An 8,544-nucleotide genomic window follows, 5' to 3' on the forward strand; every position below is an offset into this window, starting at 1 on the left:
TGAAGATGTTGAAAAACATGGTATTAATTTTTATGTAAATATGGTATTCATTTATTGAAGTTTTTTATTTAAAAAAAAAATTGCCCGTACATCATTAGATTTTATTGAATATCTTCGGAGTTATCACAGTTTGAAGATAATTTCGTATACTAGCTAGAGCTATCAATATTTTTTTTTAATATTGGATTTTAGATATTATATCGATATTATTTAAATATATCATGATATCGGAGTGCGATATATAGATATAAAAAAACGGTATTTCAATAAACAAAGAGTTTGTTAAAGAGTTAAGAGTTATTTAAAAAAATCGTAAGTCAGCTCAAAAATGATTACACAGGTTATAGTCCAGTGAATTTATTAAACGAATTAAATTATAAATGTATATATTTATATGTTCAGCTGTTTGTCTACTACAATTATTAGACACTAAAAGATTGATTATAAACTAGGAATAGATAAAAAAGTAGTTTACTTAGTTTACAGAAGAATTTTGTAGATTAAATAAATAACGAAACTTTTTATCGACTATCGACATCTACATTTCAATATCAAACTATCCATACATCGTACAAAATACTATTAGTAATAAATAACGATATTTCAAAATAATAATATCGATATTGCGATATGTCAATATTTTATCAACAGTCTTATCACAAGCTATGAGGTAGCACGCCGCGTGGTTCAGATGCGTGGTCGGCTCCTTACGGAACGTTTGTATTCGGCAAACTGCTTTCTTTTCCTTTGCTTTCTGCTTTTAAGATATCTAATCATATCGTAATTTAATTTAGATTAATAATAATTTTAAATTATAAGTTTTGTTTCTTTTCTGAATATATTTTTTTAATTATTTCTTAACTAAGTACAGTAAGTTAGTAAGTACGAGGGTGTTCAGCGAACGGCTTTTATTCAATTTAAATCTATACTTATGTAATAACATGACCTGACTGACTGATTCATCATCGCCGAGCGTAAAATATTAAAGTTAGGGCCATGAAATTTGGCGAGATCGTTTTATTGAGTAGACATTCACAAAAAAAGGGATATTGGAAATTATTCTACACCTAAGGGTTGAAAGTTTGTATGGAAGCCCGTCAATTTCGAAGTTAGATTCATGTAACTTCATTTTTGGGCTGCCGATAAAAAGTAGTTTCTGGATATACTACCCCTAAGGGGGTGAAATAATTATTGAAAATTTGTTTGGAAGTCCGTCATTTTGAAGTTAGAAGGATGAAACTTTTTTTTCGGGCTACTTTTTAAAAAATAGAGGCAACAGCGATAATACTACGTATCTAATAACACCTAATATACTATGAATAATAAAATAACGTATTAATTATATAACAAACTTAAATATCTCCAATCATAGTTCACGAATGCAGTTTGAAAGCTAGCGTCGTTTAAATTTACATTCATTCAATATTTTATAAGACTAAAAATATTACAAATGCTTTAAAGGAAACTAGGTCGGTTCGGTTCGATACAATAGCCGCCGTCGATTATCGTTATATCACAAACTATTATGAGAATAGAATACTAATAGAATTTCTGTTATAATAATGAAAGCTTGTATTATAATGAGTACTACCCTTTACTTTTACTGTATTTTATATTCTTATTGTTAATTTTAAATATACTTTATTGTACACCACAAATAAAAATACAGAAATCTTAAAAAATAAAACAAAAATAGAAATAATGATCGAAATAAAAAAAATATAACAAATTATTTTATGTGTTGTACAATGGGCATACTTATGGCTAATTAGCCATCTCTTCCCGACAACCCAATCTGAGACGTTTTTTTTTTAAACCATCGGGTTAGGCGGCACATTCATAAACTTACAAATATTTACACAGTAATACTTATACTTAATACATATATATATATATATATATATATAATATATAACGAAATTAATTGAAGTCGTCTAAATTATTACTAAGGCAATAGTTTCTTACAGCATTTTTAAAAATTGAAATAATCAATGTTCCCGTGAAATATTTAATGCACTTCATCGGGATAAGAAGTCTGATATCTTCACCGTTCATTGATCATATGATGATCAATTATCCGAATGCTAAAAAACAAATGAAGTTCGAACAAGTTGAAGTTTGCTTAATATTTAAATAAATATAGACGAAAACAAAACAGCTTAGTACATTTTTCTCCCATTTTTATATTGGTCAATTATTTTCATGTATTTGTTTATAGCGGTTGAACATTTTTATTGTTATCAATGAATTTATTTAAAAAAAACGGATAGAAAATATATTTTCAAAAATATATACATATTCACAAATATTTTCCTCAAATTTTTAATATCGATGACGTACGAATTTCGACTACTGAGACTTCGAACATTGATAATCATTATTATACAAATCATCATTATTTCTTTTGATCTTTTGTTGTAACAATTTTAATTATTTATTATATAAATGAATATAATATTAATCCGAATGTATTTGTTAAGCTTATAATATTACAAAAAAAAGTATACTATCATAATGATATATAGTAGGATGACTATATACGAGGTCGTTCGTTGTAAAACCTCTTTAAGCCGTTAATGTGTCCTGACTATGAAATATAAAACCTACCTTCCTTGTACGTGCGATTACAGCGGGTCATTCACCCTTTAAACCAGGACACAATAATAAAAAGTATTGATATTTGTAGCATGGCTGATTCACTGATTACCCACCCAGGTAGACCTGCACGAAGATCAACCAATATACGTATTTACTAATACTTATGAAGTGTAATGTATCATAAAGAATAGTTTACTCTTATTTTCGTCAGCGGTGATTAACTATTTACTCATAAAATAAACTAAACAAACTTTAAGGTATAGATTTAAACCCAAGATATGATGTATGGAAACATATATTTTATTAATTTTTATTATGATGATTTTTCCTGCGTAATTATGGAATCAGTTTACAATATTTGTATTTTTGTACGGGAGAAATTTGAAAAGATTAATTGTTAAAGAAATAGATTTTATTAAATCGCACGCTTACTATTAATAGTTACTAATACTGAGCTAATAAAGTACGTTTGTTGGGAAATCGCAAAACCGTTTTGTCATTCACAACTTGTCTGACTTTATTACTTATATCTCAACGAAAATAGCGTGATATAATAAACTAGTGGGTCTCCCGCGAAATTTGGCGTTTATGCAAAAGATTTTTTAAGTATTTCGAAACCTATGATTGAACCTATGATTATTTTGATTTCATTTTATTGTAAACTGCAAGTCACTCATCTACATTTTCATAATATGAAATTTTTTATGTCAAATAGTTTACATTAGTTTAGTTTAGTAGTAAAAATTGGAGTTGGTCGAAAACAATTTTCGTTTACGTTCTTCATTTTTTTCCTTGTAGTACAGCCTCTAAAATTAATTCTTTGTTAAATTGTAACAATTTAGTAAAGTGCAATCAATAATCCACTTTAATTATCGGAGCTCTTCAAAATGCCACAATCACTGGGACAATAATTAGGTTACGCTATTAATACATAAGACGATGTATTGTAAGAATCGTTGATTAAGTAATTACTGATACTAAAATGTCATTTTGAAGAAATTTTGTTATTATTTACAATTTTAAATGTTTTAAAATTTCGTGGTTCAGATACGTTCAGATATTAATAAAATATATTTTATATTTCTGTTCTGTTGATGATACCTATTGTTGTTTTTATTTGATCTTATTGATTGTTAATAAAAAAAAATCTTTATGTTATGAGTCTATATTTGATAAATATTATTTTTTCATATTAATTATTACATATTTTTTATTCAATCAACCTATCAATATATCAATCAACCAATGTTTTTCCAGTTGCAATAAAAATGCTGTTAGTAACATCAATAAATATGACTGTAATAGTTAGCAAAAACTAAATATAAAATATAATTAACAAAAAGCAACTCATCATTTCACTTAAATGATTTACACGTTTTAATAAAAAACAGACCTAAAACTCGAAAAAAACATAGTATAATTTGACATTTTGTGTCTAAGCTGCCCTAATAAACAATCGGTCATCGCTTCATAAATAATTGAAAGAAAATCTTCCCGAGATTTTGACAATAGACAGACTCAATATATCATAAAAATAACACGATTTGACTGTCGACATCTCAGACGCATAATGGTTTATGTCACTGTCACGTTACAAGCCCTGTCAAAATTTGTACGAGTGAAAGAGACAAACATAGCAGACTTACTCAGTCTAGGAATAGGATATCGTAAAAATTCTGGGATCGCTAGATAGATGGTGTTGTTATAAATCGTATCTGTTTGCATATCTCACTTTGGCCTTAAAACGTAATTGGTCAGTCGATTATTAAGCGTGCGAAATGTTAAAATCCGATTTATATCGACGCTCTATTTTTATACTTGTATTCTGTGTAGTAATTCGAGTTCTCCCGCGAACCGGTATTAATATATAATTTTAAATTATGATACTTCAAATTAAACTCAGCAAAATATTTTTAGCAAATCGTAATATGCTATAATTAGTAGTGCAATTAACTTATTTTTTATTTTACTTTGACTTCTGTTGGATGTTCTGAATAAATAATCTTTGGAATAACGAATTTAACTTAATCCTAGTATTATCTTATGTTGTATAATTAATAAATAATTCTTTTAATAATAATAATGGGAGTATTATTATTAACTTGCAAAAAAATGGCAGTATTTTTTGACACTTTCTGTATGATGATAGACCAATTTTTAATTTTCCTGGTGTGTCAGTTTTCCGCCACCGTAATAATATAAGGGTCACTCTTATAGAACTCATTTAATAGATATTCATTACTATATCAAAGGGTTCTGGACTTGAGTTGTAACGGTCAGTTGTATCAGTAATTCAACAATATTCGTAACGTAATTTTAAGTATATTGGTGATAAATGTACAAACCCTACGTGGAGGACACAAGAGTGATTTACGATCACTTCACTGAGATCGTGGCCTGAAATATTCGATTTTCAATTTGTAAAAATGATGATAAAAGTTTCATGATGCCGATGCTATTCTTGAATAAACTCATATGAATAAATTTTCGGTTCACAAACGTTATCCCACGAATATAGACACTAATATTCTTACTTACTTGGTAGTAGGAGTTTCTGCATGCCTGTCTAGATAGACATATCATCACATATTTTGCTGCCAAACAGTAATACTTATTTTTATGTTTCAATTTGAAGGGTGAGTGAGCCAGTACATCTTTAGACACAAGGATCGTGGCATCTTAATTCCCAAGGTATGCAGCGTATTGGCGATTTATTACAGCGGATTGTTACTACTTTTTACAATACCAATGTCTGTGTACGGTGGTGATCACTTCTCATCAGATGGCCAATTAGCCGATCCGCCTTTCCATTAAATTAACTATATATATATATACCTATAAATAAGTATAGCCACTATATATTAGAACTAAAATATTTTAATATAGACATTGGACATATTGCATATATCCTACGGCACATGGAAACTAAATCTTTCATTTAATAAGCTTGATTGACATCCACGCATAGTTACTTAAATTATTATTATAAAAAATTAAAAAAAATTAAAATCAACGATTACTTTGTAGCGTGACCCAATAAGCTCATTGCTTGAAATGAATTGCAAAGATAAGTTTGATAATGTCAAAGAGTATCTCGGTTTTTTGTAATGTCACAGTTACACGCAAGAACAGCAGTAGAGTCGTGCATTTTAACAAATAGAATAAGCTATGAACTAATACACTACAATTATTACACAAATTCCACAATTCCAGCACAGCTACGGAAATTATTTAACAGTATAATTCACTTATGCAACTTGAAAAACACTCGCAACTCATCACATAATACGATTGTGAAATAACATTATATATAATAATATTGTGTATAATAATTATTAAATGTATGGTATACTTATCAAAGTATTTTATCACCGTACGTCGGTTTTAAACATTTCACAAATGAGTTCTTACGTAATATCGCTGCCTTCTTGTTCTTTTTCGTGGTTAATTAGTAATCACAGATATAAGATTAATGTCCATGATGTTTCCGATTGCTTTTATTTATTAATAGGTTATATGGGTTGAAACGATTTTGTGTAATCTCTTTTAATTGAAATGAGTATATTAGCATCTCTACACGGTTTAGCCCAGTGGCATTTTAATTGACTTATAAAAAAAATCAATAAATAGTTTGTCTTGTATATATTGTCTAATACAAAAAAAAATATCCAAGTCGATCTGTTACATTTTGTACAAACAAACGAAGTGTTCGTAATAATACACAATATGTAGTTCTGTTTTGAAAACCCGGTTTGAAAAGTGATTGAGCCAGTGTAACAATCACATGGGAAATAACATTTAAGATAGCATGGCGACGGTCAGTAACGTAATGGATGGAGTTTGTATAATTTCTTAAAGTACCAATGTGTCTTTATACGGTGAATACTTGGTATGGAGTGGCTTTACTTTCAACAAAATATTACTTAAGAAATTTAGTAGGTTAGTATGCCAACGATTATTTAATTTCAGAAATACTTATTTATATTTAATATTAATTTTAAAAATACTTTTGTCATGGACAATAAAAGCATATACAAAAAGCACAACAATAGAATTTATATAAATAAAACTTCGCTTACGCTGTAAATTATCTGTTAAATGAAAGACACAATGATAAATTAACAACGTTTGAGAATAATTAAATAGCAAGAAATTAAACTGTTATTAAAAAAAATCGTATGAATTAAAAAATAATACATAAAAAAATAAAACCGTACATATAAAATTAAACAGAGATAAAAAGAAAAAGGCGAAAGCTTAAGGTTTTTCCTTAACTAGACAATTTATAGCATTTCACTCTACCGTAAGCCACGTAAAAGAACTGCGTTCCAAATATTTATTGTTTATACAACGGAACTACTCAATGGTCAACGAACCTAGAGCCAATCCCAAAGTCAGGTTATGCTTCGCAAGAAACCGCATGATCAACGGAATTAACCCAACACATAAACTTTCAACGCCATGTGGTAAGAGGAAGTAGTTTTAATTCAGCTTGTAAAATGAGATCTAAACAAACTAACTAACATTGCAAGTTTAATAACATAATGTAGAAACGCACACACATCTATAAATAGGCGCAGACAAAACAGTTCATTGGTGCGATTCTGTAAGAATTCGTATCTCATTCATTAAATGTTAACAACCGACTTATGTTTATACGCCGTTTTGATATGCGTATCATATAAGTATCATATTTATTATAGTTAATGTCGCATATCACATTCTGACATTTTACGTTCGTGTTCTGCGGTGAGTTTCTTATTACAGAATATCTCTACATTATCGTTTTCTGCTCTATTTGGTATCCATTGATGTATTAAGTAAAGAAAGGAAATACATTAAAAACACCTTTATACATACAAATGCATCTTCCTTTTTTAATTAAACTATACTATAAATAAGTAATTCTTAAAATGTATTTATAAATTAAATATAAATGAATCTTATCTTGAGTAAGAAACATTATTGAAGTTAAAGCATTCAAGAAGTCACTTAGCTTTATTATTTCTGGTACCAACCAATTACTCAGCCAATCAGAGAGATTAACGCTTGCGGTATAACTACCGCATTTAGTGTATTTTAACGAAACTATAAATTATTTCAAATACATTCCACTTTTTAATTGAAGGTTAGACCTACAGTCTACATACATATATGCTAAAAAAGTTGTACCGATTTCATATTAAACTAAATCATTGGTATCTTAAGAAACGTTGAATTATTTCACGCACATTAAGATTATAATATTTAAAATGAATATGAATGAAAATTGATAAGGATTGATAGTTTGATAGTTGACCCTCACCAGATCATCAATCCACCTTGTAGGAAGTCTGCCCACGCTCCGTTTTTCGTTTTGTATTTGCCACTCGAGAACTTTTATGTCCCAATGGCTGCTGGCGGGACACATAGCTCGTAGAACCGATTCTACATAGCCCTCTCCATAGCTCTTTGCGTGACTTTGAGCCTTTTTATGAGGCGCTTAGTAAACGATCACGTCACTGTTCCGTAAGTTATCACTGGCAAAACACACTGGTTGAAGACTTGATACTTTGGAATTTGGGACGAGAAGATGTAACGTAGATTCTCGAACGCTGCCTGGCCTAGTTGGATTCAGCGTTTGACCTCTTTCTTAAAGTTGGACCTATATATGTTGCCAGGGCCATTAGCCATCGGTTTTGGTAACACGGTCTCTGCCGAGGGTTCTTAGCATCTCCTGTCCCACCATTACCATAGCTGTCACCAAGACTGGAAATAGTGGGACTGCCGAGGAGTAGCGGCTGCGATTTAGTTGCGTTTTACATTTGCCAAACAAATATGCCATAATCGCCACGCTTGGCAGGCGGGTAAGTACTCTTAGATACGCTGCTATTATAACATATTCCCTTGGGACGCCTTTTCCCGTGGTTGGCAGTCACCACACGGCAATCTAAATTAAATAAATTC

The sequence above is a fragment of the Vanessa tameamea genome, chromosome Z, assembly GCF_037043105.1.
Source record: "Vanessa tameamea isolate UH-Manoa-2023 chromosome Z, ilVanTame1 primary haplotype, whole genome shotgun sequence".
NCBI classification, from domain to species: Eukaryota; Metazoa; Arthropoda; class Insecta; order Lepidoptera; family Nymphalidae; genus Vanessa; species Vanessa tameamea.